This window comes from Protopterus annectens, chromosome 11.part0, assembly GCF_019279795.1.
Source record: "Protopterus annectens isolate FY-2018-M chromosome 11.part0, PAN1.0, whole genome shotgun sequence".
Taxonomy (NCBI): Eukaryota; Metazoa; Chordata; order Ceratodontiformes; family Protopteridae; genus Protopterus; species Protopterus annectens.
In genome coordinates, this window is record NC_056745.1 from 1,242,400,050 (window position 1) to 1,242,412,795 (window position 12,746).

The window sequence follows — 12,746 nt, forward strand, 5'->3', positions numbered from 1 at the left end:
AACACTGTCCACTGTAGATATTTATGACATATGTCCACAGCTTTGCCTCATATGTGTGATCAGTGTCCCATACCATAGTGGTCATCTGGTAGTGCACTGGCAATCATTTCGGGCTGAGGTCAGTAAGGGAAGAGACATGTGTGTGTCATACTGCATACTTGCAGACTATGCACGCTACTGCAATAGTTGTTATTCTATCAACTGACTATGTTTGTAGGGGCACACTGTTACAGATGTCCCGATCTGTGGCCCTTTGCCCTACCCCCCCATTAAGTTTGACTGTGTCCAGATTCCTTGTTCTAGGGGGTTGGGAGGTATGGTAGGTCTGTAGCAGCTACCTTTACATACAGTTGTGTATGCTACAGGCTGCAGCTGCTGCTGTGGCCTACAACACATGGGGGAGTGTGAACACTTTGGTGGACAGCATGCTGTATGTGTAACTGTGTCAGCTGTGTTAGGCCTGTCATTACAGCAGAGCCAGGACAAGGGTATTCTATACAGTGCAATTGGGGCATGTGCTTAAGGTACGTCTGTTATGCAACAGTGTGACTAACAGAGTAGTAGGTGACATATAGTTGGGTTATATGGATATGTGCATTGTGTCTCTGCCCGCAGGCCTTTGTCTTGCAAAACTGGGTTACAGTTCATTACATAGCAGCAACCTGTGAAGAGTAAGATTGCATGACTTAGTCATTATTTGCTGTCTTCACAATAATGCAACTGAAGTGCGACACAACACTGGATTCAAACCCAGGACTGTGTGTGGCAAAATGTATTGCATGCAAGGCATTTAAAAGACTGAGTTACTGAGAAATTGCGAAAGTGTTTGTATTTGCAGGATATATGTGCACATATACAGGCTGTGAGTAACATTTCCACATCCATGAGTATGTGCATGATATTATATGGTTGTATTTCTGCACCAGGGTTCCAGTTGTACATGTACTTGCCATTACTACCTTAGCACTTATCTTTCCACAAGTTGCAGATAAAAGGGCACATATACCTGCTATCACAGGCCTATCTTGCATCCATTAGTATGGCTACATTATTATTTATTAATGCACCAGAGTCCAGGGTACACTCCCAGTTTACCTGCCTTTCACATGGTTTTTCCCCCGCTTGCCCCCATTTCTTGTATGGCAACAGCTGTGCATTTTGACAGGTTTTGTAGATGAATTTGGACTCTTAAACCCCAGAGAGAGGGGGGTGATGGCAAAATAATAGTTGTGTCCAGTGCACATGTGCGAAATGGAGATCTATGTATGGGGAAATATTTTTTTTGTGGAACAGAGGCCCCGTTTTTTTTTTTTTTTTTTTTTTTTTTTTTTTAAGGACAGAATGGAATGTTGTGGAAGGGACATAGGTATATGTGAGGAGGTAAGTTGCATTGGGCAGGATGCAATAGCAGACAGACAAGACAGACAAGTCAGCAGACAGGGGCAGTGTGTGACACATGCGGGGGGGGTAAACACCTTGGATGTGGAGGGTGTTGTGGAATCGAAGTTGCATGTGCCTCCAGATGGCAGCAGCATGGCTGAAATCCCCACCCATGGGAAGTCGACCATGGGAAGTCGACACTGCACCTTCACTGCCCCGAAGGTGGCTGTGCTGGAGGCTGGGCATCAGGCCCACCCTGCCCCACCAAGTTGGCCAGTGTGCCTTCAGTCTGGTACAGGAAATGTTCATAGATCTGGTGAACAATCCTGCGCACCATGACTGACAGTTCCTGTTGGGTGACTGCAGCCCCTATGCCACCACTCCCAGGGGGAGGCCAGGCCATGTCACCTGAGGCAGTTCCATCCAACACTGAATGCGGTGCTGGGGCAGTGGAGGGGACAGTGGAGGAGGCATCACCGGCCTGGGTCCAACACAGGTTAGGACCTGGTGCCATGGCCAGTTGAGGCAAGGTAGGCAGATCACCAGGAACCAGCCTACCCTCATGTGCTGTGGTGATGGAGGTATAGCAATAAGTATAGGTTAGTTATGAAGAAAATGTAGTTAGTAATAACAGCATGCCTTAACAGTGTTAATAACCTAATTACATGTCAATGCATATTATGTGAAACAACAATCATGACAGAACAGTCAGTATTTTAACAGCATGCCAGTAACAATTACAGCATAAGGCCTACAAAATAGGTACTTCAACAAGAAATGTTAATATGCAGCCATTATAGTACATAACAATAATAATACACATGCCCAAAATACAGGTAGTTTAATAACATATGTGAATATTAAACCATAATCAATGGATAACAACAACAAAGAATGGAAGATAAGGGGTGGGGAGAGAGAGAAAAACAGTCCATTAGTACCATTGTAGTCTATTTTCTTGACAACAGTAATACTATCTACTCTACAGGTCTGTCCTTTCTTTACGTGTACCAGTCCCCTATAGCTACAATAGCATGTGCATACCTCTCAAGCTATTTGCATGGGACAATATGGTCCAGGCAGTAACAACTGTGAGTACACAACTACACAGAACACTTGCACATCAGGTGGACCCATATAACTACCAAGGTATCCTGTGGGCTGCTGTAGTGATACTTTGGAATTTAGGTAATCATTCCAATGGCAATCCTGTGACACATGGATTACACACTACTAATTACTTTACGTGACAGCATGACATTTGAGAGACATGTACGTGTGCTGTACAGAAACTAAACCACTATCATGCCTTGCTTGGCAGGCATGGGGATAGAACCCAATAGCAGAGACTGCAGAGGACATCTGCATGGAATGTATGAACTGGCTGCAGCAACTTTGAACAGACTTTCCAGGCATACAACCATACCAAGATTACACGTTAGTTATTTCATTTATTTTATTATTATTATATTTATTTCTCTTATGTTATAATGTACTTTCACATTCTTGCTAATGATATTAGTAGTCTGTGGCATCTAAACACACAATTATTTACTCATAATATGGGCTACCTGGGTCTATATTAGGTAACCGAAAGTTAACTTTAGCGAACGCTCACATGAGCAAAAATGCCAGTAATCGAACTTGGTATTAGCCCCCCACACTCCCCGCTAACTATATATTCCAAGTCCGAGATCGCACTACAGTGAGGAAAGGGCAAATATCCCACTCCTCACTGTACCACAAATGGCCTTTCGATTCCTGGCATTTTTGTTCATGTGAGCATTCACTAGAGATAACTTCCGGTTATCTAATATAGACCCAGGCTACCTCACCCCTTTATCTGTAATTCCTGTGGAGAGAGAATCTGTAAACATTGCATGACTGCTACTGTAATATTTATTGCTACATAGCACTGGATTTGAACCCTGGACTGTGTGTGGCAAAATGTACTACAGGCAGCATGTTTAACAAACTGAGCTACTGAGTCACTACTGACTACTGACTGACTGATATGTGCCTAGAGCTCACATGGAACCAATATATGGCCTGGTAGTACTACTACAGTTGTTTACTAGACTGCAGTGACAGTAGAACACACATGCATGAAATACAAGCATGACAGAGATAGTAGGTACTCTAGATAGTAAATAGACTGTAGATGTACACAATATATTGCTTTTGGCTTGAAATATCTGTGAAGTCAACAACAATATCAGCTCATAGAGTGGGCTACCTCACCCATACAGTATACCTAACTTACCTGCTGTTTGTGGATGACAGACCATTATGTGGACAATACTGGCCTAGAAACAGCCTTGGGCGATACTGTATGTGTTAAATATGACATGTGGCTGCCATTATATGTGCATGCTATAGCTATTACAGTGTTATACATGACGGCACCATCTTACCTTGCAGCCTGAATGCATACCATTTTTCTGCATTGGTTAAATCAAGACAAACCTGATGTACACAAATTACCTTAGTGTTACTGACAGTGGGTCAAGTATTATTGCAGAACAGTTGGCATTATTCATTTCTTGACAAACAGCTGTAATTCCACTACAGACTTTATTGTATATAAATGCATGCATTTTCTGGTACGGTTTCATGTTTTTATTGGACCAAAGTTGTCATTATTCAGGTCTTGCAATACAGCACTATGTACACAGTTATTGCATTACAGACTTTCTTGTATACACTTTAATGCATGTAACTGCATTGTTTAATGTTTGTATTGCACTACAGTTGCCATTATTCATTTATTGCACTACAGCTCTAAGTCCACATTTATTGCAAAACACACTTTAATATACATACTTTATTGCAGGTAATGCATGACTCTTTCTTGCTTGTATCAATACAGTTAGCATAATACATCCATACTCACCACACTCATGGCACGCCCTGGCCAAGCACCTGGCATGCACTTTGAGAAAGTAAGCTCTCTCCTCTGCAGCTGTTAGGAAAGAAGCACACCATTATGCATACCAGTTTAGCAGACATTCACAGATTAGATATTTGTGGTACAGAGATAAAAGTACTTACATACATGTGGGACACCCCCTTGCTTGAAATTTTTGGACCCAGGTGTACAAAAGATCCCCTTTCCATCTCTTCAGGTCTTCATTGTGGTGATGACACTGCTCTCCTGTGCGGGGGATATCAGTTGCACTGGTGAGTTCCCATACCAGTGAGTCCCAGGCCTCTGCCTTGCACTCTGAGCCCTTGTAACCTCCCTGCAGTACCTGGCCTTCATGGTTTTTGACTAGGAGTCTGACCATGACCCTGGACTCCAGGATGTCCCAATGTTGTGCCCAAAAGCATAAATCCTCACCAATGCTTCCCATAGTATCCTTCAGACTCAGAACTCCAATGGATTATGCTGTATCCCCACCTATTGGGCTTAATATAGCCTGTTTTCCACCCTTATACATCATTGGGCAATGTTTAAAAATGTCGTGGGTTACTTAGCAGTGTGCAGACCAGAGTAGCTAAGCTGTACAGTGCAAAAACTCAAAAATTCATATGCTTAGCACTGCTTAGCTGTACACAAACCAGTGAAGCAGAGCTGAGCAGGGTCTAAACATTTTCAGCCTTTATAATGTTTATGTAGTGCTTAGCAGGGCTCAGTAGGGCTTAGCAGAGCTCAGCAGAGTGCAGCAGGCCAGAATTTAAACATAATTGGTATAATTTGCATTTCAATAATAAATGTTCATTTTCCCTTCCATGTATTCAACCCCCCTACTGCTCATGAGGCCATTCCACTACCCATTTAGCTAAAAGGATATGTGGAATTCACCTACAACTTTACATATACCTCTCAGCTGCCTATAAGCACTGCTGAGCACCATGGCAAGCCATGTAAACCTGCTCAGATATGCTTACATATGACCTTTAAATAAATAATTAAATGCATCCATTTTCTATTTATAGATGTCTAGGAGGTGTCTCGGCACCACTTAGCATTGCTGTGCTTCATGCTGTGCAAACAGCCTTTTTTAAAAAAATAAATAAAAGCACTTTAAACAAAAATAACACTTAAAACATTAAAATAAACACTTGACATTATACAATTGAACAGTGCACTTACACATCTGCGCACACATTTGGCACTACAGTCCCTACACTGATTCAATAAACATGTTCCACAGCTCTCTCTTGGCAACATGCCATGATTAATATGCATGGTGCACTGACAAGGGGGAACTGTGTACATGGACATGGTAACATTCCATGTAGCCTCTACACTGTGCCTACATGGATTTTATTAAATCCTGGGGTAAATTAGAATTAAGCCAGAAACTGGAATACATAACTGCTCTTTCCCTTATAGGTGAACACTGGCCCACATCGGTGAAACACTTACAAGCATGCTGCTTTATCAGATATGTTTTAATTGTAATTTGAAGCTAGTAAACTTGCTGACCTGTCTTATTTCTTCTGGGAGTTTGTTCCAACAGAAAGGTGTGTTTTTAGAGAAGGTATTTTCAGTAGTGACCAATTTGTATGAAAGTATGGCTAACTGAGTGCCATATGTATTTCAAACAGTATAATTGCAATCCCTTTTCAAGAGACTGGTCATTAGAGGTGAATTTGTACCACTCAGAAATTATACCCTACATATATAGTCACTAAGGGACATCATCTTAGTTTTCTCACATTTAACTCAATTATTGTTGTGAAGGCCTAATCTAGCCTGTAGATTTTCTGAAAGCTTTTTGGCCAGTTCCTAAAATGAAGCTGGAGGCCATTTCCATTTAGTGAGATGTTCAGTTGTTAGTCCTTTAACCATATCCCTTCTAAATGAAAAGCAGTGGGGACAGAGCTCTTCAAAGTTCAGAACAGATGTTAAACACGCTCAGGGAGAGAATTAATCTCTGCCTGGTTCTGTTCACAAACATTATTACGTTAGAGACGTCCCAAGGGCCACAGAGATTCTGTATATGCAACCAGTTTCATTTATTACTTTAGGTGGAAATATACTTCCTCCATTAGGGCAAAGAAGACAGATAAAAATGTGTCTATATTACTTTGCTTGAAGTTTCACTTCGGCGAACCTCCATTCAATGAACATAAAACAGTGAATGTTCATTTAAGCGAACATTCATATCCATGAATGGTTCACCCAGGGAACAGAGTTACTTTGCCAGCACTTCAAATTTACACACACCATAGTATATCAAACACACTCATGTGGGGAGCTGCGCCCCCCCAACACACCCCCTACTTATATATACCAACTATAATACCCATTTACAGTGGGCAAAAGGGCAAATTTCTGAACTTGGCCAACTAACTCTGTTTCCTGGGTAAACCAATTGCGGATGTGAACATCACTGTTTTATGTTCATTGAATAGAGTTTTGCTGAAGTCAACCTTCAACAAAGTAATACAGACTCAATAAAAACACAATCACAAAGGCTTTCTCAACATCTAGTGGTATCATTACTTATACACCAGGACACAACTGTTGATTTTAAAATCTAATGGGGAATTTCTTCTCCACTGGCTTCCTCATAGAAATCCAGCTTAATTTGTACATGTAAGAACACACACACACACACACACACACACACACACACACACACACACACACACACACACACACACACACACACACACACACACACACACACACACACACACACACACAGATCTACTTTAGAACATCAACACGCCAAAACACCGACGACGAGAACACCGAGACCGGAAGATCAACAGTTCAAAAGCATGAAACTTCATATGCCTGACAAACCACAATCCCGACAATCAACAAAACAAAACCTTTTCTGAAAAACACACACAACACAAGCACACCAAAAACCTTAAAAACCTACACTAAACCTTACATACACAACTATCTATGCACTAACCTTAACCCAAACCCTAACCCTAAGGTCTGTCACTATCGCACACTCACCTAACCCGCACCCTAACCCTAACTCACTTAACCTGCCCCTAACCTTAAAGTCTGTCACTATTGCACACTTACCTTAACATGTCGGTGTTCTCAGTGTCAGCTTTTAAACTGTCAATCATCTCAGTTGTTGATCTTCCGGTGTCGGTGTTCTTGTTGTCGGTGTTTTGGCATGTCGGTGTTTTAAAGTAGACCCACACACACACACACACACACACACACACACACACACACACACACACACACACACACACACACACACACACACACACCTATATATATAAAAAAAATATTAAAATATCGACTTACCGGAATGCCGACTTCCAAATCAGTGAAATGAGAAAGTTGAAAGTTCACAATGCTGAACTACCGGAACACTGCAATTCAACTCAGGGGGAGTAACCACTGCTCCACCAGTCACTACAACGCAAACAGAAGCAAGCTAAACCCACCATTGTCGGTGACTTCACCACCCATCCCCTCCAACTAAATATACCAACTCCAAAATTGCACTACAATGGAAAGCAGGGCAAAGGTCACCATGGTGAACCAGTGGTTACATTCTCTGAGTTTAATTGTGATGTTCCGGGAGTTCAGCATTGTGAACTTTCAATGTTCTCATCTCACTGATTTGCAAGTTGACCTTTTAAAGAGGACCCATGTGTATTTGCTGAGAGGCCTTTTAAAGATCTTATAGGATCATCACATCATATGCGTTACAAGGCAAGCAAATCAAGAGACCATACATGTCTATCTTGCTGATACCCGCATTCATGATCTACCTGAGATTCAGGAAGGCAAAATTTGTAAGCCTAGGAATTAATTTGCAGATACCCACCCAATCATTCAGGCAATTCTTGAAAGATGTGACAGTGACTCTCTGTTTAACATATAAAAGCAATTTGTTCCAGAAAACATGTAATCAGTGGGTAAAAAATTACCCACTTCCACCATGTTTAAAGGGGCTGAACAGGGATTTTGATTGGACAAGATTATTTTTATTTATTTTCTTACACAATTTAAACTTTGTAATCTGCACAGTTTGTTTATTCTGATGAGGTTCTTAAATAAAGAACGAAAGCATGCTCAATCACAGGTTCTACTTTTTGCATTCTTTCTTCTTGTGTTATATCTAGTTTTATTTACATTTTACAAATGCCTTCAGAAGTATGTATATATATATATATATATATATATATATATACATATATATATATATATATACATATATATTTATTTCATTATTTATATACATACATACACACATAGAAAATAGTATAATACAGCCAATATATGGTAATACATGTACATTACCATTACATGGATATAGAACATGTGACACTAAAAACTTAATTTATATGGCTAAATATGATGTATGTGAATCATATTATACAGGAAAAATTGCAAGTTGAAAGAAAGACTAGGAAACCATTTATTATAAATTAATAGGAAAATAAAAAAGTAATACATTATATAAATATATGTGAGACAAATACTACACATCAGTTTAAATTCATGGTTCTGCAGTTATCCATGAGCAAGATAGTGGGGGAGACATAATTAATTTAAAAGAGAAGGAGGAAACCAAGTGGATCATTAGATTCAGAGCATATATATAGCTTGAGGCTTAAATGGGACAGTAAGTATTAAACCAATATTAAAAGAATTACAGAATAAGGTGAATTAGAAGATGTTACTTTAAATTTTAACATTGAGAATGCGTCATGTGATTTTATTTTTGTATATAAATGATGAATGTGCTTTAATTGTATTATGCCTGAAGAAGCTATTAGCAAAAGTATTATAGTTATGTAATAAACATTTTAACTTTGAATGTACTGGTTCCAGAGAATCTCTTTAGTTGTGTGATTTCATCTGGATTTATTGGCAACTGTATTTGGATTGTTTGTTTGATTTTTAATAGATAAATTATCAGAAAAACAATAACGACTTTGGATACAATTAAGTCAATGGTATGTATATTAAACTGTTTTTGTAAAGTAAAAGGCTTATAATAAACAAGAACATCTGAGTATGTCTATGCACTATCCATGGAATCCATTGTGATTCCTAGTTCAATTAGAAATTTTATATTAAACTAACCTTATTTACCTACCTAGCCCAATAACAATAGCTAATGAAAATAATAAATATATATATATATATATATATATATATATATATATATATATATACATAAAAATAACAAATGCACCTTCTTTTAGTAGCTCTGTAGTTAAATGTGATAAATTAATAGAACCTAATTTAAAAAATCCATATATTTACACTAAATTTCATTTTCAGCCATAAATGAATATGGTCAATATCTTATCAGATATAGAGAAGTCAACCCATCATGTGCTCACATTTCTATATATCTAAATCTACACTCTTATAAAGAATTAATAATCCATAAATATGTCATAAACTTGTACCACATTTAAAAACATATTACTATTCTTGCTTTCCATGACACCTGTTTTATTAGAAGATATATAATAGCACCTGTTTCTTATTAAATTATAAATTTACATTTAAGAAATTTATAAATTATATATGATTGAAACACCCCTCCTAGTAAAGGGTTTACATGCATTCCATTAATAGAAGTATTCATTAAATACTACGGTAAATGAAATTTAAATCATAAGTGTTTATTTGTATAGACATTTTTTCCATTGCCTTAAATATATGTTACATTTCTTCAGTCATTTCCTGTTTTTATCATTTAGCTCTATATGTATTATTTCAATACTTTTTAATCTTCTGAAATGAAAAAGGGAAATGAGATTTAATTATACAATGAAAACTAAGTATTAATGTTCTACCAGAGATGTTCTAATTCAAAATCTTATTAATGTCTTTAAACAGTGAATAGGTTTCTCATTACTATTGTCTTCTGTTTTCAAAACTAGATTCATGCTGTCTTAATAGAAAAGTGAACTTCATCATAAATATAGAGAAAATAATATATTTCTGGCTATTTTTCCATGATAACTGGAATTAAGTCTTACAAATGTGTTTGTATTAATAACTTATAATCTAAATATTTATTTTTTCTAAATGGCAATACTCATAACATTAACACATACTATATTCTATTTCTTAAATGCTGTTTGAAATTATTAAAATTCATTAATCTCATAAAATATAAAATGTTTACTATAAATTCATATGTTTTTCATATTGAGTTTATGTGCAGAACCCCCACCTTGTGATTCTTGTATATAATGTAACACGTTGTCTTGTCTGTATACACAAAAAACTAAAATATGTTATACAGTCTAGATTAATTTAAGTTATAATCTGTTAACTTAAAATGTTGATCTTTTTTTCTCAACTGCATATACAAGTATGAAGATTCTTTCACATCCAATACTTCCTTGAAAGGAAATATTTTTTCTGGTAACATATACTGTCAAGTTAGATTAAACAGTTCAGTTAACTGTGAATTGAATTATTTGCTAAATTCTGTCTTAGAATTATTGTTTACTATCCATGATTCATTTCTGTGTTATAGCAACTAGTTAATACTGTTTAACTATTTATATTTGTTTAAAGATTTCATTAGTTCTTCAAAATTCATTGTAATATAGACATGAGACCATTGTTAAGAAAGAATATTTACACTAAGTGGAATAACAACTATGAAAGTAAGAATTAGCAATTAAAGTTATGAGGTCACTGCCTGTCTAGTATTATACTGTAAATGTGTAAGACTGATCCTAAGCTTAATCACATATGATAGAATTTGAGCATCTTATAATGTCACATAGCAAGGACATATCTCGGTTATTATTCTCTGATGTAATGGTTAAGGGAATTTGTGAAGGCATAACAGAAAGCTTTTAAAACATGTTTGCAGATGCAATTAGTATGTATATCACCTTCAGTACATCAGAGTAAACTTGACTTCCAACCTGTATCTAAAGTAGCAGAGTGATTAGAACCTCCTCAGAGTCTGAAAAAGCCCTAGTCAAACACAAAGCAAAAGCATTCAATTTTTTAATTAAACAAGTGGCTTTTCTTCCATGGTTGGAATTTGTCTTTATTATTTAAAGCTTATGCTAAGCAGAACTAGTGTGGTTAATGTGGCAGAATGAAGTGAAAATCTTAAAAGAAAACAAAAATGTGCATATTGAAACAAAGTTTTGCTGAGTATAACATTGTATATTGAAACAAAGTTTTGCTGAATACAACATTGCATATTATCTTTTCATATCACTTTACAAATAAAGAAAGAACTAAATAACTTGAATTTTGAGTCCATTGAATTAAGAGGTGTTTGTATCCCATGTCTCAGAGATGGGCTTTCCCGCCAAGTTTCTAAATGTTCTGCTGATAGCGCTGTATCTACATAAACACAAACACTCACCTGTGTTGCATCCCTTCTGTATGCAAGTCAGTGTAAGCAATCTAAAATGTCTAAAATATACATCCACAACTTACATTTATTATTCAGGCATATTTAAACTGAGTTTTGTAAATAAACCATCAACGTATCAGTTACAGTCTTGAAAGTGAAAATGCACTCAAAGCCGTGTGCTCTCAATGAATCATGTAGGCATGGTGAAAAATGTCCTATTAGTTGACATGCCATATCTATAAAATGTATCACTTGAAAAACAATAAGACTAGCTATAACATCCTCATGTGCTTAGAAATGACATGGATGGTCATATATGAGTTATCTGAAAGTTGTCCTGTCAGCTGTTTGCATGTTTAGCTCAACTACATAAGCATTGAGCAAACATTTCCCAGGATTCAGCAAGGTCTGCATAAGGTGCAGGAATAGTGCAGAAGCTGCTGGAGGCGATATGGCTGCCGAGAGATCTAGGAACAAGCTCTCAGGAAGTGCACCAGCGCTCCTGCACTATTCTTGCATGGACACAGCTCCTGTATGCAAATTACTCCATTTGCAGGTGAAAACCATGCAAATGAGGTGAATTTGCAATATAGGAAGCTGGCAGCTGGCCGTGCAGGACTAGTGTAATCTGTAGAAATGTACTCGATTAGTAACCGAGTACATTTCTGCAAACTACAAAACGGAGCCATGACATCTCCAAATAAAGGGTGTATATAATGTGTAAAGCACACCAAGGGCCAAATATATAGCCACTGGCATGGAAAACTGTTGCAAAAATAAAAAAAAGACCTTTTATTTATTTTTTTTGGCCAATTTCGGCTGTTTAAATGTAGGGCAGTGGCGTGAAAATGGGATCGGCCCAAAAATAAAAAAAAAACCTTGAAATAAGCATTCTATCCAAAATCACAATTTTTCCATTATACTCAATGGTGGGCAGAAGACAACATGGCCAGTGAATAGTGGTTGCTAAGAGGGAAGGCTCAGTGCCAGACTTGTAACTTGGCATTAGCAGGCAATCCTATGCAAATGAGGGAAATGATACTGGATCCCAGATTCCCTCTCATGGCTAGCCTGCAC